General features: G+C 48.6%; 2 non-coding genes across 2 annotated transcripts; both read right to left on the bottom strand.

The window, feature by feature from the left end:
• Positions 1-290: 290 nt before the first annotated feature.
• TRNAK-CUU lies at positions 291-363 on the bottom strand. The gene has a single exon. It is a non-coding gene; the product is annotated as a tRNA-Lys (tRNA).
• Positions 364-12,732: 12,369 nt separating this feature from the next.
• TRNAE-CUC lies at positions 12,733-12,804 on the bottom strand. The gene has a single exon. It is a non-coding gene; the product is annotated as a tRNA-Glu (tRNA).
• Positions 12,805-22,208: the final 9,404 nt, after the last annotated feature.

Here is a 22,208-nt window from a genome sequence, read left to right as displayed (position 1 = left end):
GTGATTGACAGCAGTACCAGCCAATGGCTGCGCTGCTATCAATCCGTCCAACCTAGCCAATCAACGGCCAGGCTGGGAACCGAACAGGATGACGGGGACGCGCGCAGGACTTTTGAGGGGTGAGGTAAGTAAAACGGGGGCTCGGGGGGCGGTGCTGTCGGATGTTTTTTCACCTTAATGCATAGTATGCATTAGGGTGAAAAACATTTACCTTTACAACCCCTCTAATCTACTGTGGAAAAGTTACAAATATACAATATCATGCTTCTCCAATTAAACAAAAAGCTGACCGCCCAACGTGGGGCTCGAACCCACGACCCTGAGATTAAGAGTCTCATGCTCTACCGACTGAGCTAGCCGGGCAGATGGCCTTCAATAAGGTTGTAACCTAATCTCTACATGGGCCATGGAAACTGTTAGGGGTCTTTTTCTGTTTTGGAAAACTTTAATGCTTAGAGTCATCCTCATTTTACGCAATATTTTTTTAAACTGACAGTTATGTTTTTCATGCATGTGAAAACTTTATTCACCAATAAAGTGAAAAATATATTATAAATTATAAATACATTTTTGAAAGCAGAGAACATATTAGGTAACATTGCTAAATCTGTATACCCAATCATAGTTACGCATTATTTTTTTAGAAAGCTCAATCAATCCTAATTATTAGTGCAAATACAAAGTAAAAGTAACAATATATATATATATATATATATATATATATATATATATACACACACACACATTTATATATATATATATATATATATACCATATTTGCCGGCGTATAAGACGACTGGGCGTATAAGACGACCCCCTAATTTTCCAGCCAAAATTTTGGTTTTGGGATATACTCACCGTATAAGACTACCCCCTTCCTACTAGTCATGCCTCACGGTGCCACCATTACATGCCAGACTATGCCACTACATGCCAGACTGTGCCCCATTACATGCCAGACTGTGCCCCATTACATGCCAGACTGTGTCCCATTAAATGCCAGACCGTGCCCCATTACATGACCAGACCGTGCCCCATTACATGACCAGACCGTGCCCCATTACATGACCAGACCTGCCCCATTACATGACCAGACCATGCCCCATTACATGACCAGACCGTGCCCCATTACATGACCAGACCGTGCCCCATTACATGACCAGACCTGCCCCATTACATGACCAGACCATGCCCCATTACATGACCAGACCGTGCCCCATTACATGACCAGACCGTGCCCCATTACATGACCAGACCGTGCCCCATTACATGACCAGACTGTGCCCTTACCATATCCTAAGACATGCAAATCACGGCCGTATGTTTTTTCAAAAGCTGCGCCTCCTACGTCATCTGTTCCGTGATAGGCGGAACATTCAGCTTCCCAGGAGGCACTGTGTTCAGTGTTCGCCTATCACGGAGGCCCTCTCGTCCGAGGACGAGAGGGCCTCCGTGATAGGCGGACACCAAACACAGGATGAGAGGGCCTCCGTGATAGGCGGACACTGAACACAGTGCCTCCTGGGAAGCTGATTGTTTCCACCTATCACGGAACAGAAGACGTCGGAGGCGCAGCTTTTGAAAAATCGTACGGCCGCGATTCTGGGATAAGGTAAGGTTAGGTTACCGGCGTATAAGACGACCCCCGATTTTTAAGAAGATTTTAAGGGGTTAGAAAGTCGTCTTATACGCCGGAAAATACGGTATATATGTATATGTATATATATATATATATAATATATTTAATTTTTTAGCTTAATGTTGTATCTATGATAAGTAAACACCTTTACTACTTTTTTAGTGTTTTATTAATATTTCATTGTTTAATCTCTAACGTGTTATACTTGTAGTGTATTTATGGACTCATGTTTGGCTATGCCTCCTAATTTCGGGCATGTCTGTTATACAGTATGTCTGTGAAGGTAAGTTGTTTATTTGAAAAAACATTTGCGAGAAGATTATGGAATTTTAAAGGCATTGACAATTTGTAATAATAATAGGTCCTCAGTTGTTTATTTTATTTTATTTTTTAAAACTACATTTGCTATTGTTTTTCTTGCATTGATTATTATTTTTTTCTCAATCAAAGGTTTTTATTGGTAAGACAAAGTTTACAAAGGACATATCCGTTACATAGCGTATACTGATCAAAAACAGGTAAAAGAACAACATATGTCAGTTTACAATAAAATGTGGCAGTAAGGGCCCTTTCACACTGGTGCGTTTTTGCCGCGTTTTCGCGGTAAAAATAGCGCTATTAAAACGCTCCCCATGCCCCCTCCATTGAAATGAATTAAAAACCGCTGTAAAAACACTGTAAAAACGGAGCGTTAAAATCTTGGTAAAACACTGCGATTTTACCGCGTTTTTACCGCGTTTTTAATTCATTTCAATGGAGAGGGGCATGGGGAGCGTTTTAATAGCGCTATTTTTACAGCGAAAACGTGGCAAAAACGCGGCAAAAACACACCAGTGTGAAAGGGCCCTAACTGGAATGGCTTCGTACAAATAATTCAGAACCTGAAATAGAACAACTGAAATGGTGTTTTGTGAGAGGGGAGGGGGGGGGATAGGGGAGAAGGGGGGAGTGGGGGGGTAAAAGGTAGAAAGAGGCAGTGGGGGGGGGTAAAGGGGGGTGGGGTAGTAGTAGGGGAGGCTGGCATCTGAATGTATTCAGAACAGGTTAAGCACCCTATAGATCATTACTGAACAATAGATGAAATGAACACTCAGCAGTATCATCAAATTCAATTCACAATGGGCAGGTATGATTTTTTAATTCCTTGTCATTACTGTATATTCTTGTATACACAGGTGTGACATGTCCAAATTATGGACCTAGCATGGATCTAAGGGCCAGATTCACAGTCGAGATACGACGGAGTATCTCAGATACGCCGTCGTATCTATCAGAGTATCTATGCGACTGATTCATAGAATCAGTTACGCATAGATATCCATAAGATCCGACAGGTGTAATTGTTTTACACTGTCGGATCTTAGGATGCAGTACCGCGGCCGCCGCTGGGGGGAGTTCGCGTCGTAAACCAGCGTCGGGTATGCAAATTAGCAGTTACGGCGATCAACGTCGGTTTTTTCGCGTTCGCTACGTCGCCGCTACTCTAGTTTCCCGTCGCAATTTTAGTCGTCGTTTCACCTGTCCTAACTTTACACAGCAATCGTATTGCTGTATAAAGTATGGCCGTCGTTCACGCATCGAAATTTAAAAATTAACGTCGTTTGCGTAAGCCGTCCGGGAATACGGAATTACGGTACGCGCGTTGCTGTTCGAAAAAATGACGTTACTGCGCACAAAGCACGGCGGGAATTCCGAAACGGAGCATGCGCAGTAGGTCCGGCGCGGGAGCACGCCTAATTGAAATGGCACACGCTCATTTAAATTACGCAGGCTTACGCCGGAGGCTGCCGGCGTAGTTTTCATCGCAAGTGCTTTGTGAATCAGGCACTTGCGATGAAAACTTGCGGCGGTGTAACGTATCTACGATACGTTACGCCGCCGCTAGTCTACGTGAATCTGGCCCTAAGTCCCTGGTGCCCAACACACACCATCTCCCAAATAGTGCGACCCACCATTTTGTTGGGTAATTTCCAGACTGGCAGCAGGATGCTGGGGACTCATTGAGGAGAGGGTGGCAAGGGAGTATGTAATTTTATTGACAAATAATCTAATCTTCTGTATTAGACATGCATACCTGCATACATGCATGGGAATGAGGGACACCTATCAGCAAAAGTATACAGGCACACCGCTTGCCATTGTACAAAAAAACAAGATTGGTTAAATCCACAAGTGTTTTTTACGGCTACTATTCCTTTATATTGACTTTTGGAATTGCAATTTAGAAATCAAATAAAAGGTTTAGCACTGGAAAACACTTTTTGATAGATAAAAAGTAAATTTTATATACATCTATATAGATCAGACCAAAATGAGCGAAAAATTAGGAGGAATGAGGGACAAATGAGGAGAATGAGGGACAGGGAGACATTGCTCCAAATCAGGAACAGTCCCTCAAAATCAGGGACAGTTGGGAGCTATGGACATGTACGATTTGAAATTCAGATGACATTTTCATTATGTTAATTTTTCGAATCACAATAGTAACAAATTTTAACAAATCTAAAATAAACTATAATGAAACAACAAAATCTATTTACATTCATTAAATAATTATAAATAAGATGCAATTAAATTAAAAGCAAGTGCAAACAGTGCAATAAATTATAATTTTGGTTAATAAACCAGTGCTCCAAATTCTATTTGTGTATCCAAATCAGTTCAATATTCCACTATAAGACAGTAAGGAAGTTCTCCAGTGACAAAAAACATGTTTCTTCCACCTTTCATGCATGTTAGCACTACAATACACTTGCCTTTTGTGCTCTTCAAACCTCAATGTGCAGAACCATCTTCAGAACTGCTGATCTTTCTATAGCATGGGTCTACAATCGCTTATCAATTAACCGCTTTCCGTTCGCACTATAGCCAAAAGGCAACTACAGCGCAGGTTTACAATGCTGGGAGAGGTTACATGGACATCCTTCCATGATCACGTTGCCCGCACGCCCCCTGCGGTGCGCTCTGGACTCAGCTGATCACAGATCGGGTTAAAGGGCCAATCACAGCGGCCCTTTACTAAGTGATCTGCTGATCACCAATGTAAACACAAGACAGTTATCTGCTTTTCTTTGCTCATGCTGACAGCTTGAGCAGAAAAAAAGAGACGATAACCGGATTGTTTTAAACATCAGCACTGATAATCAGGGCACTGATTATCAGTGTCCTGATTATTAGTGCAGTCCCAACAGTGCCCACCAGTGCTTCCAATCAGTGCCCACCAGTTCTTCCAATCAGTGCCTATCAGTGCCCATTAGTTCCGTCTTTCAATGCCCATCAGTGCCTTCTTAACAGTGCCCACCAGTGCTGCCTTATCAGTGCCCACCAGTGCAGCCTATTAGTGCCTATCAGCGCACATCAGTGAATTGCGTAAGTTTCGGCGGGCGTAACATATCTCAGATACACTACGCCGCCGTAACTTAGAGCGGCAGGTCACGTATTCAGAAAGAACTTGCGCTCTAAGTTACGGCGGCGTAGTGTAACTGGTCCGACGTAAGCCCGCCTAATTCAAAGTAGGCATGTAGTGGGCATGTTGTATGCTAATGCCTTGTGACCCCATGTAATTGACGCTCCTAACGAATGGCGAATGCGCCGTTCGTGAAAGTATCCCAGTGCGCATGCTCCAAATTACGCGGCAAATAGTCAATGCTTTAGACGTGAACGTAACTTACGCACAGCCCTATTCGCGTACGACTTACGCAAACGACGCAAAATTCGACGCTGTCCCAAGTCCATACTTAACATTGGCTACGCCTCATATAGCAGGGGTAACTTTACGCCGAAAAAAGCCTTACGTAAACTACGTAAATCAATGCGCCGGGCGCACGTACGTTTCTGAATCGGCGTATCTAGCTCATTTGCATATTCTACGCAGAAATCAACGGAAGCGCCACCTAGCGGCCAGTGTAAATATGCACCCCAAGATACGACGGCGTAGGAGACTTCACTGCTCGTATCTAGGCAACAGTGAGGCGTATCTGATTCTATGAATCAGGCGCAGAGATGCGACACCTCACACTCAGAGTTACGACGGCGTATCTGGAGATACGCCGTCGTAACTCCTTTCTGAATCTGGCCCTATGTATTTTGTTTGGTCTTTTTTTGTTTGTATTGCAAAAAACAAAAAAAAAAAAACCAATGGTGATTAAATACCACCAAAAGAAAGCTCTATTTTTGTGAAAAAAAAGGTTAAAAATGTCATATGGGTAGAGTGTTGCATTGTCATTCAAAGTGTGACAGTACTGAAATCTGAAAATTGGCAAGTGGGTACGCTTTCCAGGATCACGCTTCTCCTCTCCTCCACCTTCACTTCAGCCAGATTTGTTCTGTAGATTTTGTTGGCAGTACAATCCAGGCCCCTCTCTCCTCCTTCAGACTCCATATTGGTAATCACATACAGTATCAATGCAGGAAGATCCCACCATCAGTGGTGTATTTTGGTTTTGTGCTGGCCTAGACAAGACTAAAATTGAGAGAGGGGATGAGAGAGAGGGAGTGGGCAAGAGAGAGAGAGAGAGAGGGGGTGGGAGAGAGGGGGGATGAGAGAAAAGGAGTGGGAGAGAGAGGGGGTGGGAGAAAGGGGGTATGAGAGACCCCCTAGCCCTGCCTGCAATCCCTCCTGTGCCCCCCTGCCCACTGTCTGTGGGTAGGTGTGTGTGATGCACCTACCTCCCGCCCATCCTATGGGCCCTCGGTCAGCCTGAGGGGGATGAGAGAGAGAGGGGTGAGAGAGAGACACACATACACAGAGGGAGAGAGACAGAGACAAAGAGGGGGGTGGGTGAGGGAGGGTGAGAGAGAGAGACAGAGGGAGGTGAGAGAGAGACAGAGGGGGTGAGAGAGACAGAGGGGGTGAGAGAAAGACAGAGGGAGAGAAAGAGAGGTGGAAGAGGGGGAGAATGGGTGTTGGAGATCCCCTAGCCCTACGTGCAGTCCCTCCTGTGCCCCCCTCTCTGTGGGTAGGTGTGTGTGATGCACCTACCTCCCACTCGTCCTTGTCCTCTGGGCCCTGGGTCAGCCTGTCTTCCTGTTGATGTCCCAGCTGGGAGTGGAGTGGAGGTTGGAGAAGGAGTGCCGTCTCTGCTGCTGAGGACAAAATGGCGCTGTGGCAGTGGAGGTCTTCCTCCCTCCCGGGCTCTCGGTTCTAGCCAGCCTCCCAGGCTGGCTGCCCGCTTGCTGTGTGAAGTCGCCACTGCCCAGCAGCAGTGGCTGCTGTCGGCAACGGATTGGTGCTTTTTGCTCGGCTGCCCTGCACTCTGTCGCCACCTGACTGGCGGAACTCTGGGCTCTACGAGCACTAAGCGCGGAGGAGGGAGTAGTTAAATCCTCCTCCGCTATGAATTAGGGGCAGGCACAGGGAATTGCAGCCGTGACGTCACTGGTTGCTAGACGCAAGGCGGCTCTAGCAACCTGTGGCCAATAGAGTCTCAGGTGGGGCAGAGGTGGCTTTTTTGCTGCCCCCCTTGAAAGTGCTGCCCTAGGCCTGGGCTTTGCCGGTGTGTGCCTTTAAACAGGTTTTGAATTTCCATACAAGTCTATGGCAATGCAAAACACTCCTGAAGTAGGTCAAATGATGCAGGTTCAAAGAGAAGTATGGGATCGGTTCTTATTTTGAATCAAACTTACCCAGCTGGATGTAGCATTGGTCTGATGCTGCATCTGTCCCCCGCGGCCTCTAACACTAACACTAAGAACTGAACGATCTAACACTGCTGATTGCTCAGTTCTCACCACTCCCTGAGCAGAGAGCTGCTAACTGTCAGTCACCGCTGTCTGCTCTGCCCCCTCCTCGCTCAGTGGATCACTGGGCTGTGGAGGGGCGGAGGCGACTGAATCAGGCGCTCAGTTTCTCGCTGGGGTAGCTGAGTGCTGATCCAGGCATGTGGGCGGATCCCAACTTCATTGTTGCTGGACCGGCTCTGTGACGTAAGCCAACAAGAGGCTTCAGCCTGCTGTCTGCTGAAAACGGGTCACAGGAGTGGAGAACAAACTGCACTTCTGTGATCCACAAGAGAACCTTTGCTGTACTTCTCCTTTAAATGCACATGTCAATGAATTCAGAATGCTCTCAGAAGTGCTCAGGCTGATGTCACACTGATGCTATAGACACTGAAGGCCCGTCAACCCTAATGACCAATACACACGATCCAAAAATCAGATGAAAAATACCACTTTCAAAGCGATCGGATGAAAATCTGATCATTAGTACAGAGCTTTTCGAGAGCCGATCACGATAGTTCATCCGATATTTTCCGATCGGACATGCACAAAAATGTTTCTCGTACAATACCAGATCATATGATGTTTGTTTAATCAGTACAGTCGTCGTTCAAAAATACAATACAAATACACTTCAACACGACATCAGTTCCGATTTTTTATTTTGTCATACGAGAATTTTCGTAACTTTAGTAAACTCTTCATTTTCAATATGAGACTAGCATGCAAAAAAAAACGGAGGATCTGTTGTCCGATTTTCGGATTGTGTGTACGGCCATAACCCTAAATCTGATTTGACGGAGAATGAAATACAGCACCATCTAGTGGCAGAAGGCCTAATTACAACACTCTCTAAGGCCCCTTGCACACTGGGGCGTTTTTCATGTGGTACAGCGCTAAAAATAGCGCTGCTATACCGCATGAAAAATCATGCCCTGTAGTGTTCAATGTGAAAGCCCGAAGGCTTTCACATTGAAGCGGTGCGCTAGCAGGAGCGCACCAAAAGTCCTGCTAGCCGCATCTTTACCGCGGTATAGGAGCGGTGTGTTCACCGCGCCTTCCCATTGAAATCAATGGGAAAGCGCGGTAATACTGCGGTAATACCGCGGTAATACCGCCCGCAACGCGGGAGGTATTAACCCTTTTTCGGCCGCTAGCGGGGGTTAAAACCTCACCGCTAGCGCCCGAATATCGCGGTAAATACGACGCTATAGCCGCGCTACAAATAGCGCGGCTATACCGTCACTGCGGCTGCGCGCCTCAGTGTGAAAGCTGCCTAAGGCTGGATTCACACCTATGCATTTTTACTGCTTTTTGCATTTTGCAGATATGCACTACAGAACGTGTTCCATAGGAAACCATGTTAAATGGGCTCTAGTGCAAATCTGCAAAATGCAAAAAGCACTAAAACTGCATAGGTGTGAATCCAGCCTAAAACATATTGAAGTTCTTTGTTTTAAATACTCTTCTCTATAGGGTTTGTAAACTTATACGTACACGAATCCAAAAAGTGTGCCAATCAGGTAAGAAGTAATATCTTGTTTTGTCTTTTTTTTAATACAAACTTTTTTTATTGAAATATTTGAAGTAACAAAAAGGCTGGCGAGCCACGTTTTTGAGCGTTTATTAGCGTTTTTAGCATTTATTAGTGTTTGGCATTTTTATGCGTTTTTAGGTAAAAAAAACGGCACTTTGAACGGGATTTTCGGGCGTTCATAAAAAAGACCATAAACTCCACTGGTCATTAACCACTTCCCTACTGAGTCACTGTGAAATGACGTCGGCGGGAAACCTTCCTCCCTCCCTCCAGGTGGACTTTATATGACGTCTTGGGCTTCCCGGGCGGCTAGGGGGCACGCTCCCACTGCATCGCCCTTGTAGATTATCTCATGGAATGACAATGTTTTATGCAGAATCAAGTCACAAAATTAAATATTACCAACAACAACTTTAACAAAATTGGACAGGGCACTGGGGGCAGACCAGAGGGACAGGGCACTGGGGGCAGACCAGAGGGACGGGGCACTGGGGGCAGACCAGAGGGACAGGGCACTGGGGGCAGACCAAAGGGACAGGGCACTAGAACTGGGTCTCTTCCCCATTCTCTTGCTGTCTCCTCTGCAACTCCCATCCATCCTCTCTCTCTCTCTCCCATTCATCTCATCATCAGGAGCCTGTGTGTGCGGCTCCACGCTTGCATGTCCCCACTTCCCCCTTTTATTCAGGCTGGCGGAGAGGAGAGGAGCTGCAGCACAGCGGGAGGGAGTACAATCCAGCGCTGAGATCCACACAACTGCACAGCCATTGACACCATAGCACAGCGCACACTGACAGCGCACAGCACACATTGAGACCAGTCTGTTCACGGTGCTCAGGCTAAACTGTTGGACACTTACATAGAGCACAAGGAGAAGAAAACGGCACAAACTAGAAGGCTGCCACTCTCATGTCAGGGCAACTTTCAGTGAGCGCTGCACCGGAGTGGTAATTTTTGCAATCCTCCACCTCACTCATTACTTTCTGCTCTCCAGCTACATTGGTCGGGGGAGGGGGGGCAGGCTCAGAGAGGTCATACTGTTGGGTCCCATGGCCTAATGAGAATTGTAAGCAGAGCACCTGTGTACTGCTCTGCCTGTGCGCGGCTAACCAAACTACTTTTCCCGAGCATGCACCTTTCCTCTTCGGCCGCCAATCTCATCGGGACTCTAAGTGTAGGCACAGATTGGAGGGAGATTGGTCATGCAGCCCTGTCATCACTCGCCCCCATCTTAAATCCACTCGCCAAATGCTAGTAGGCGAGTGGAAATTTTGAGGACTGGTGTCAATGACTCAAATAATAACCCCCAACATTCATTTTTAGTGACTGTAATATTAGCTCCCAGCATTGGTGTCAGTGCAACAACAAAACATATTTTTATGCATCCCTAGCGCTACGCCTCCAGGGGTTGCATGGTAATTTGGATTCTCTGTTCTGTGCCTCAACTCCAAGAACAACCTCAGTCCCTCTGACACATCTGGCATAGTTGCCAACAGTCCGGATTTTCCCAGGATAATCCCAATTTTGGGACCCTCGTCCCGATCGGAGGCCGTCCCGATTTGGGATTTTGCCTTTGTCCAGGGAAATTAGGAATGTTTGGCTCTGCAGCAGTTTTGGCTTCAACAAAATGGCCACTGCGAGATCTCTTTCCTCTTGTGTTCAGTGGACAGGGGAGGGGGCTCGATCTGTGCAGCCAATGAATCGGCTTCTCTGTTCACAATTCTGAAGCCGGGGTTAGCTGCACAGATCGCCCCCTCCCCTCTCCACTGAACACATGGCACCGCTTGTGGAGTTTGCTCTGCTCTGCCGTTGTCCCTCTCGGTGTACAGCGATGTAACTATAATGTAAACTGCAATGTGAATAATAATACTATAACTTGTTTAGAGTGCACTCTAGGAGAATGGCTAGACTATGGTGCAATACCTTGAGAGGTATTTCTTAGCATAAGCAACAGGTAAGGGTCTCTGTGTAGCAGCTGTAAAAGTACAGTTCTAACTATTCAGCTGGATAGTGTTGGGGACCAGTTGTACCGTTGGTGTAGACGAGAATAGTCCCAGTCCAGTCTGCAGGCAGCAATAAGGCTACTAGATGTCTGTAAGGTCAGTTCCTAAAGGGCTCAGTCTCTCTAGCAGCAGACAGTAAATTCCCACAGCAGCTGCTAACCAGTCTCAGTGATATTGTAGCTCACCATCCAGTCACACACAGTCCACTCTTTGCTCTGCACCCAGGTGACTCTGTCTGTTGGCACCCAGAAAGGCAGCACTCCGGATCCTCCTCAGGCTCTCGTTGTGCACTAGTGGTGGTGCCCACTGGACAGCAATGTGTACTCTCTGGTCTCCCTTATGGCAAGAGGAAGCTGTGTTATGTACAGCCTGAGAAAATACAGCTCTTTCCCTTTCTACCAGCAATATCTCTCTGGGAAATGCAGTTCAAATGCTCTTGATTACAGTAGATTCTCTCTCTTCAGGATTAGTTCCCACAGTGAAGTGCTGGCTGACATAGTCTATTACACTCGTTTTGCTCAGCAGCTCCCTCCTCATGCTGATATACTGTAGCTGTTAACCAGTTTAGCACCGCAGGGCAGCAGCTACAGAAAGCAGCTGCAGCCAGTGTTTCTCTCAGGCTGGGTTCACATACAGTGCATCCGGAAAGTATTCACAGGGCTTCACTTTTTCCACATTTTATGTTATGTTACAGCCTTATTCCAAAATGGATTAAATTCATTATTTTCCTTATACCCCATAATGACAATGTGAAAGAAGTTTGTTTGAAATCTTTGCAAATGTATTAAAAATAAAAAATGAAAAAAAATCCCATGTACATAAGTATTCACAGCCTTTGCTCAGAACATTCACTGCAATTACAGCTGCAAGTCTTTTTGGGGATGTCTCTACCAGCTTTGCACATCTAAAGAGTGACATTTCTGGCCATCCTTCTTTGCAAAATAGCTCAAGCTCTGTCAGGTTGGATGGAGAGCGTCTGTGAACAGCAATTGTTAAGTCTTGCCACAGATTCTCAATTGGCTTTAGGTCTGGACTTTAACTGGGCCATTCTAACACATGAATATTCTTTGATCTTACCAAAGGTCTCAAATTGCCTATGTAAACAAGGCAGAGCTCCATCCTGACAAGGGGGTGGTATGATGGATTTTCTTTCCCTTAGTAAATGCACTTCACACTGTACACACAAACACTGGCTAGGCCAGGAATAGGCAACCTGTGGCCCTCCAGCTGTTGCAGAACTAAAATTCCCATGAGGCATTGCAAGGCTGACAGTTACAAGCATAGGCAGAGGCATGATAGGACTTGTAGTTCCACCAGTTTGAGACCCCTGATCCATTCCATTGTGGCTCTGGCTGTATGTTTACAGTTACAATAGGATTCTAAAAGCGTAAAAGCCCATTCACACAGGGGCAACACGACTTCCAGCACGACTTTGGGAGGCAAGTTGGACACGACTTGAGTATGAATCATCAGGCAACTTACAAGGCAACTTCAAGTCGCCTCCAGGATAGGAGGCTTTCCAGTGGCCATTTAAACAACAATCAGCTTGGTGGGAGGGAGGGGTTTGCCTGAGAAATGTATGTTATCTTCCTGTATTGTTGCTTCAGTTAAGACAGTGATCCGACTTCTGAGGCGATTTCCATTAAAATCAACATGTACAAGTTGCCTACAAGTAGGTAAAAGTTCACACTGGGGCGATCCCAGGTCGCCCCAGTGTGAACCGGCTCTTAGTGTCACGTCTGCCTTTTATTTACAAACCAATGCTATTGCATCTATATAAAAATATAAAGAAGAGCAATATATCTCTCCAAATAAAATACCAAAAAAAACACAGTTTCCCTGACCGGGAATCGAACCCGGGCCGCGGCGGTGAGAGCGCCGAATCCTAACCACTAGACCACCAGGGAACTTGCTGCACAAATCTCCATCCAGCAGAGAACAGTATAAGACTAGAGGTAGACCGCTATGGGTTTTTCTCTGGCTGATGCCAATATTTAGAAATCCAGACGGTCGATGGCCGATGTATGATGCCGATTTTTGCGGCCGATGTATGATGCCGATTTTTGCGGCCGATGTATGATGCCGATTTTTTTATTTCTTTTTTCCCTTCATTTCATAAAATCTAACAGTTCAGTTAAATAATAAGGAAGGGATACAAAAAATTGCTTAAAGCGGTAGTTCACCCATACATTTTTTTTTTACCCTTAGATTGATGCTCGTTTTGTCTAGGGGAATCGGCTAGTTGTTTTAAAATCCGAGCAGTACTTACCGTTGTAGAGAGCGATCTTCTCCGCCGCTTCCGGGTATGGGTCTTCGGGACTGGGCGTTCCTTCTTGATTGACAGTCTTCCGACAGGCTTCCGAAAGGCTTCCGACGGTCGCATCCATGGCGTCACGAGTAGCCGAAAGAAGCCGAACGTCGGTGCGGTTCTATACTGCGCCTGCGCACCAACGTTCGGCCACTTTCGGAAAATCGTGACGCGATGGATGCGACCGTCGGAAGCCTGTCAATCAAAATAGGAACGCCCAGTCCCGCAGCCCATACCCGGAAGCGGCGGAGAAGATCGCTCTCTAAAAAGGTAAGTACAGCTTCGATTTTAAATAAACTAGCCGATTCCCCTAGACCAGTGATGGCGAACCTTGGCACCCCAGATGTTTTGGAACTACATTTCCCATGATGCTCATGCAATCTGCAGTGTAGTGGAGCATCATGGGAAGTGTAGTTCCAAAACATCTGGGGTGCCAAGGTTCGCCATCACTGCCCTAGACTAAATGAGCATCAATCTAAGGTTAAAAATAGCAATTTCCGGGTGAACCTCCACTTTAAGTTAACCATTTATTAAACAGAAGTACACAAGCCTCCAATCAGTGCACATGTATGTAATTTAGATAAACAACTATATATCTTAAACATGCACAAAAACAGGTGAGGTAATCAAAACTTTTGAAAGAAATCAACGTAATCAACAGCAATAAAAAAAGTTTGTGAACAATGCAAAAGTGCAAATTTTCTTTAGTTTTAGGCTTTTTGCTTCAGTTACAGTCCCCGATTCTCTACTTCACCCGCATCCATCACGTAAAAGTTCTCTTGGTACTCCCAGTTTAAGAGCTTCAGGTTGTAGTTCAGGAAACACAGTCAGCATTTTCTCCAGTGAGCCTGCTCCTCTTCCTGTCATAGATGATCCCAATCTCACTGTATACTCTTTCACTGGGAACAGAAGGGTAAATCCGCCTGGGCATATGTTAGAGGCCTGGTCAGCAGACCAGCATTTCAACCAGAGGTGGCAGCATAAAACCATCTCTGAAACAGAAGCCCTGGATATCAAGGGCGCGGCATCCAGTGACACATCACAGACATATAAAAGGCGCTGGACCAACTGGTCCGCTAGCCTAATAACTTCGGGAGAGAGTCTGTGCTCCTCCACAGTCTGGTGCAAAATGCTCACTCAGTGAGTGACTGAGACCCCAGAGTTGGGGCCACAATAGGCCGCAAGGCAGACCCCAGCATGGTAAACATGGAAAGGGTCAGTACTTGGGGAGATCCATACAAGCAGGGGTTCCCGCAATAGGGAGAGTGGATACCTTATTCACCCCGGCAACCGGAGGGTCCACCACCGGAGGAGAAGTCCACCTCTTGAAGAGGCTCTCCTCAAAGGGACACCGAACCGCCAGGGGGTGAGGGATTACAAAAGCCTTCTGCGGCTTTACCCATTCCGCATCTATGAAATTATCAAAGAAGGGCACAGAAGGAAAAACCTGCACAGAGCGGTCTGATTTGTGTGACCCAAAAAAGACAGAGCCCTCAGCGGAAGCCCAGCTGCACTATCCAGCTTAAGGGAGTCCCTTACAGCATTAAAAAGCGCACCAACAAGTGCCTTGTCATGCACGACCCAAGTGAGGGGTCATCCTCACAAGTACCTGGTCCACGGCTCCAGATAAAACAGAACCAGGAACCTGAGCCGAAGCCAGGTCCTGGTCTGATACAGAGCTTTTCCCCAGGAGATAGCGGGGGGAGGGGGCGCTTTTTACCCCCCTTACGCCCGCACTCCACTCCCACCCTGGTAACAAAAGTTACCAGGACTAACAGCAAAGTGTCTGTGGGAATCCCAGGTGCAGGAGCACCAGCTGCCACCTCAGGCATGTTTGGGGAAGAAGAACCCAGATACTGACTCCAAAAACAGAAGCCCTATTCAGGCTAGAATAAAAAACCCACCCTCTTGCTGCGCTGACCAGGGGGTTACCCAGGGGACTCACCACAGGAGGAGACTGCACAGCGCTGCTGCCCGCCCTCAGTACACAGCGTGTGGAGAGGAAGAAAAAAAATGTGAGATAAAGCCGTGAGGTAGCTGTGAGGAGACCTGTGTGGCCGTAGGAACCAGCACTAGAGGCCAAAGACTCATCAAAGATGGCCACCGAGCATTTTAGATCACGGCCACAGTAAAATGGCCGACTGCAATATAAGCTGCGCCATAGCGTGGCTACAACAAAATAGCCGCCAATGGGAGTTTTCAATGCAATTGAAAACCACCTAAAAAATGGCGCCAGCGCTGCCAAAATGCTGCATTTAAACAGGGAAAGCCTATCTTAGGCAAAAAACAGAGCAAAAACACCTCACAGTAAAAAAGAGCAAAAACACCTCACAGTAAAAAGACCCCCACAGAAAACGCAGGCCAGACGTACCACAGTCCCCCCTGTAAGGCCCCCCCCCCGACAGCAGCAATTTTAGCAATGCAGCAGAGGGAAAAGGAGCAGTGAAGGGAGGATAGGAGGACCCCCAAACCCCAGGAATGCCCGGCCGTTCCAACCAACCTAAGCGGCAGGGACTGTACTTACCCATCCAGCGAGCACTCACTAATGCATTCCTGACAGGCCTACAACCGAAATGGAGGTAGGTGTCGGCCCGTTGAGTGAGACAACACCACAGCTCAGTCATATGTGGACCTCGGAGCGGAAAGCTCACCAGCCACCCCAGGAGTCATGGGGTATGTCGTGGCAGACCCAGCCTCTTTGCAAAGGTGTGCTCACGCTCGCTGGCCGGACTGAGAAGACTACAAGGATCTAAATATCCAGCCTGTCTCTCAGCCGACAGTTGATAGAAGATTCTTTCAAGAAAAAATTAAATAAAATAAAACTTTTCCTCAGGGAGCTGGGCCCAAAGGGAGCCATACGTCCTTCTCCTTAGCTAGGCATAACGAAACTGAGGATGCATACTGCAGGGAGGAGGGTTATGTCTGGAGGGACCACCCCCTGGGCGGGGTTGTTCAACTCTGTTTAAAATAACATGTATTAATTATCTAACATGTTTCTACCTAGTCCCCTCCTGTGAACAGGAACATAACCCAGTTGTCAAGATTTAAGAAGCTGTCTGTCCATGGACAATAAGAGAAATACAATATTAGTCATTTTAAAAGGAGGGGGGTACAATGAGGTTTGGTAGAGAGAAGACACTGCTGGATCTGGTGGAAGAGGAGTATCACGCTATGCTCTGTGTTCCTTCCTTCCTTTGAGCATATTTATTGGTTGCGGACTGTTGCAATTGGGAAGACAACTTTTTGCTCATCTATCCCCTGTGTTATATCCTGAATTTTGGCACACTCCCGGTTTCTACGTGCAAACAAAGACCGTGGCTGGGTCACAGTCAACTGCTGTTTGGGCTTGCCTTTTGGTAAGCATACATCTTGTTATCGGTGGTGAGCACCTTATCTGTTGTTTCTGACTCGGGTGATGTGCATAGTTTTGGAACCAGGATTCATTACATACCGTTGTGGACTCTGCTGCTGTCACACATTCTGACAGGTTTACAATGGTCTGGACTTCTTTGAGGAAAATTTGTTGGTTATGTGTGTAGCGCCCCCCCAACTTTCAGTACGGGCACTACACAAAAGTTAGTGGGAATGGGAGGCTTAGTTTTACTCCCATTCACAAATTATGGAAATTCAGGCTGCTGTCCATTCCAGAATTTGTCCTGTAGGTCAGTCTGCGCTCCAGGGGTACATTGACACCCCTGGGCGGCAGTTGGCGCTAGAGGGATTCTGGCAGACCCACCTGCTCCCAGCAGCCAATCAGAGGAGTCTTCCCTTGTCAGGCATGCTGGGGGAGGATATATCTGGGGCAGGCGCTTTTGGCGGGTTCTGCTTGCGGGGCCTGAGTTCCAGGTGCGGTACCCACCTTCAGGGTACGCGCATCCATGGGCCCCGCCACCGTGCCCTGCCATGCTGAGGCCGTGTACCATGCGAAAACTCTTCCTACTATGGGGCCCCTGCGACTTGCTGGGTCCCTGCCTTCTACTTAGAGGATCCTAGGCTGGGAGCTGTGCGATGGGGGATTGGCCCGGGAGAACCTAGAACTAGAGGTTGTCCAGGAGGCCCAGACGAACCATCGGGGATCCGGTCACCGCACCGTATGACAGGTATGCTCAAGCTGTCAGTGGGTGACATTGATTGAACTGACTGGGAGGATTTGCTTTGTTTTATCACAAATCCAAAATTATCCAGCCTGTGGCAGAGGCCCTAAGTCAGGCCTGTGGCAGAGGTCAGTTTCCTCCCAGTGATTTATAGGAGACGCTCCGGCTGCCAGGCCTGGGATAGCTGCCTGTCCGGGGGCACTTTGCCCACCCTGATTGGGGTGGCGACGAATTGAGCTACACTGTTGCTGGGAGCAGGCTTGCTCTCTCTTCATATCCAAGGCCTGATACTAAAAGTTCCTCTACGCTAATCAACCTTCTCTGTCGTGTGTCATGTTGATGTTGGCCAGGTTGGGCCTTGGAATAAAGCATTGAAAAACTGAATTGGTGTCTGGACACTTGCTTTTTGCTCTCACTCACAGAAATCACCCCTGGACCAAGTCAAGAAGATAACTTGGAAAGCCGGTCCCAAAACGAATCAGCGGCTCATTCGGGGGTGAGCGCTACATGTGCAATTTACTAGTTTTATTTTGAGTCACTACCTGGGTTTAATATTATCATTTTAGATGACCCAATCTATTAGCACTGGTTGGGTTATACATTGTGTATTGTTTTTGTCATCCTAACCAATCACATTTGTGCAGTTTCTAATGATTTAGGGTTCAACTTTTTCATTTTATACTGACCTACCAATCAAGGTGATTAATGTACAATACCCAGGTTTTTATTTTCAGCGGGAACGCGGGGGAACGCAGTTCCAGCACCTCCTGGACTGACTGTATGTAATGTCAAGGGGTGCTGGGGTGTGCTGCAGGGTATTGATGCTCACTGCTGGTGGATCTAGCTGGAGGGCATCTATTTTTGCAGGGGGTCTATTGTTGCTGAGGAGGTCTAGTGTTGCTGGTGGGGGACCAATTGTTGCTGGGGGGGCAGTTGTTTCTGAAGGAGATCTACTGTTGGGGGAGGGGTCTATTGTTGATGGCTGCCAGAGAGTCTTAAATGCTGGCTGTGCGGAGATTTGTTGATGCTGCCGGGAGTCTACTGTTGCTGGGGGGAATTTTGTTGTGGGTGGTACGATGTTAGGAAGATCTATTGTTGCTGGCTGAAGGGGAAACCAAATTCCATACAATTGACTTAGCACAACAAAATTATTCTTGGCACTGTATTGTCTAAAAGGGTCGGAACTGGGAGGTGGGTAGGGAATGGGACCAAGGGACGTTGCTCGGAGGTGAGTAGGGGCAGAGAAAACAAGTGACTCGGAAAAGGGGAGTTCCTGCACCTATTGTCTGAGAAAAAAAGCCCTGACAATACACAATCTGGCCATTTGTATTTTGGTCTATTGTGTTTTGTTTTTGACATACCAGCCCCTGCATGTCAATTTATTAATCGGTACTTATTGGCGCAGCTCTTCGTTTTAAGTTATTTATTTGTGTGTTATCCCACTAGTGCTGCTGCCTTTGCCCTTATCATATCTGTGCGCAGTTTTTCTTGTTTTATGGTACAATGAGGTGGCTGTGGAGGAGGGGAGGGGTTACAGAGAAATGGCTGTGGAGGAAGGGGGTACAGAGATGTGGCTGTGGAGGAGAGGGGTACAGCAATGTGGCTGTGGAGGAAGGGGGTACAGAGAGATGGCTGTGGAGGAGGGGGTACAAAGAGGTGGCTGTGGAGGAGGGGGGTACAGAGAGGTGGCTGTGGAGGAGGGGGGTACAGAGAGGTGGCTCTGAAGGAGGAGGGTACAGAGGTGGCTGTGGAGGTAGGGGGTACAGAGGTGGCTGTGGAGAAAGGGGGTACAGAGGTGGCTGTGGAGGAGGGTACAGAGAGGTGGCTGTGGAGAAAGTTGGTACAGAGAGGTGGCTGTGGAGGAGGGGGGTACAGAGAGGTGGCTGTGGAGGAGGGGGGTACAAAGAGGTGGCCGTGGAGGAGGGGGTACAGAGAGGTGGTTGTGGAGCGGGGTGGGTGGGGATGCGTTGTGGAGAGGAATGCATTGTGGAGAGGGGTGGGTGGGCATGTGTTGTGGAGAGGGGTGAGCGGTGCTGGGGATGCATTGTGGAGAGGGGTGCGTTGTGGAGAGGGATGGGTTGGGATGCGTTGTGGAGAGGGATGCATTGTGGAGAGGGGTGGGTGGGGATGCATTGTGGAGAGGGGTGGGTGGGGATGCGTTGTGGAGAGGGGTGGGTGGGGATGCGTTGTGGAGAGGGGTGGGTGGGGATGTGTTGTGGAGAGGGATGCGTTGTGGAGAGGGGTGGGTGGGGATGAGTTGTGGAGAGGGGTGAGTGGGGATGCGTTGTGGAGAGGGGTGAGTGAGGATGCGTTGTGGAGAGGGGTGGGTGGGGATGCGTTGTGGAGAGGGGTGGGTGGGGATGCGTTGTGGAGAGAAGTGGGTGGGGATGCGTTGTGGAGAGGGATGCGTTTTGGAGAGGGGTGGGTGGGGATGAGTTGTGGAGAGGGGTGAGTGGGGATGCGTTGTGGAGAGGGGTGGGTGGGGATGCGTTGTGGAGAGGGGTGGGTGGGGATGCGTTGTGGAGAGGGGTGGGAGGGGATGAGTTGTGGAGAGGGGTGAGTGGGGATGCGTTGTGGAGAGGGGTGGGTGGGGATCCGTTGTGGAGAGGGGTGGGTGGGGATCCGTTGTGGAGAGGGGTGGGTGGGGATGCGTTGTGGAGAGGGGTGGGTGGGGATCCGTTGTGGAGAGGGGTGGGTGGGGATCCGTTGTGGAGAGGGGTGGGTGGGGATGCGTTGTGGAGAGGGGTGAGTGGGGATGCGTTGTGGAGAGGGGTGGGTGGGGATCCGTTGTGGAGAGGGGTGGGTGGGGATCCGTTGTGGAGAGGGGTGGGTGGGGATGCGTTGTGGAGAGGGGTGAGTGGGGATGCGTTGTGGAGAGGGGTGGGAGGGGATGAGTTGTGGAGAGGGGTGGGTGGGGATGCGTTGTGGAGAGGGGTGAGTGGGGATGCGTTGTGGAGGGGTGGGTGGGGATGCTTTGTGGAGAGGGGTGGGTGGGGATGCGTTGTGGAGAGGGGTCGGTGGGGATGCGTTGTGGAGAGGGGTGAGTGGGGATGCGTTGTGGAGGGGTGGGTGGGGATGCTTTGTGGAGAGGGGTGGGTGGGGATGCGTTGTGGAGAGGGGTCGGTGGGGATGCGTTGTGGAGAGGGGTCGGTGGAGAGGGGTGGGTGGTGCTGGGTGGGGATGAAGAGGATTGAGTTGCATTGTGAAAATGGATGAGGATGAGAGTTACATTGTGAAGAGGATCTCCACAATGTAACTCTCATATGCAGCCAGAGTCATCCTCATCCATTTTCTCAATGCCAGCTTGTCAGCCTCACTCAGCCAGGTTTCCTTTTAAAAGGAGATTAAATAAAGTCTGCAGGGGGGGGGGGGGCACAGTAGCACACACTCAATTTTTGTGACTTACCCTCCATACATGCTGGGATCTATCTGCATGCACCTGATAGGGCTAGGTGAATGCAGATAGATGCTGATGAGCTGACCAGCCAATCACATAACAAGTGACATAGAAGCAGCCAGCAGGCTCCGCCTATCACAAGGAGGCTTGTTGTGAATGTGATATGCTAATGATGTTCCTCTGTTACAGCCCGCCGGGGGAGGGGGGCGGTGCGCATCAGTGAAACTCTCCTTCCCTTCTATAGTGGCCGGCCGTGTGAAGGATTCATTTTACATGCTGCTGGAGCGGGGGCACTGCTCAGTACTGCAGGCGGGCCGGGTATCGTGTTGAGGCCGCTAATCGGCCTGATTTGCACAATAATCGGCCGATGACGATTTCCTAAAAACGGACGATATATCGGTCTGCCTCTATATAAGACCCCTTTCACACTGAGGGCATATTGAAGGCGCTATAGCGTTTAAAAATAGCGACTGCAATTCGCCCTCAAACAGGTGCTCCATTGTCTCCAGTGTGAAAGCCCACAATGCTTTCTCGCCGCAAATCCGCCCATAGCGTCGGCGGTAAAAATAGCAGACCCCTTTCACACTGGAGTGGATTGCAGGCGCTTTGCCGTTAAAAAATAGCCTGTAAAGCGCCTGAAAGAAGCCTCATCTGCAATCCCAATGTGAAAGCCTGAGTGCTTTCAGAGCCCTTTCACACTGCCCGCGGCTGAAAAACGCTGGTAAAGCTCCGCTAAGACCCTTTCACACTGGGGCGTTTTTCAGGCGCTTTGGCGCCTTTCACAGTGGGATTGCAGATACAGCTTCTTTCAGGCCCTTTACAGGCGCTTTTTTTAACGCTAAAGCACCAGAAAAACGCCCCAGTGTGAAAGGGGTCTTAAACAGCTGTCACAATCACACTGGAGCATTGCGCTAGCAGGACGGTAAAAAAATCCTGCTAGCCGCATCTTTGGAGCGGTGTGTTTACCGCTCCTGCCCATTGAAATCAATGGGACAGCGCGGCTATACCGCCCGCAATGCGCTGCTTCAGCAGCGCATTTCGGGCGGTTTTAACCATTTTGTGGCTGCTAGCGGGAAGTAAAACCGCCCGGCTAGTGGCCGAAATGCACCGCAAATCCGCCCATAGCGTTGGCGATAAAAATAGCGGAGTTTTACCGCCGATGCTATGGGCAGCTCAGTGTGAAAGGGATCTAAGACCCCTTTCACACTGGAGCGGATTGCAGGTGCTATAGCGTTAAAAATAGCGCCTGCAATCCGCCCTCAAACAGCTGTCACATTCACTCCAGTGTGAAAGCCCCGCGGGCTCTTAAAGCGGAGGGTCACCCAAAAGTGAACCTCCGCTTTTCAGGACCACCCCCCCCCCCCTCCGGTGTCACATTTGACACCTTTCAGGGGGGAGGGGGTGCAGATACCTGTCTAAAACAGGTATTTGCACCACTTCCTGGTATAGACTCCTGCGGGAGTCCGGCCCATCCACGTCACTCCTCCGTTGTGTTCTGGGAAACACTCGGCT

This window comes from Rana temporaria, chromosome 3 (assembly GCF_905171775.1).
Source record: "Rana temporaria chromosome 3, aRanTem1.1, whole genome shotgun sequence".
NCBI classification, from domain to species: domain Eukaryota; kingdom Metazoa; phylum Chordata; class Amphibia; order Anura; family Ranidae; genus Rana; species Rana temporaria.
Note: the sequence above shows the minus strand (reverse complement) of the source record. Positions and strands in the feature narration are given on the sequence as shown.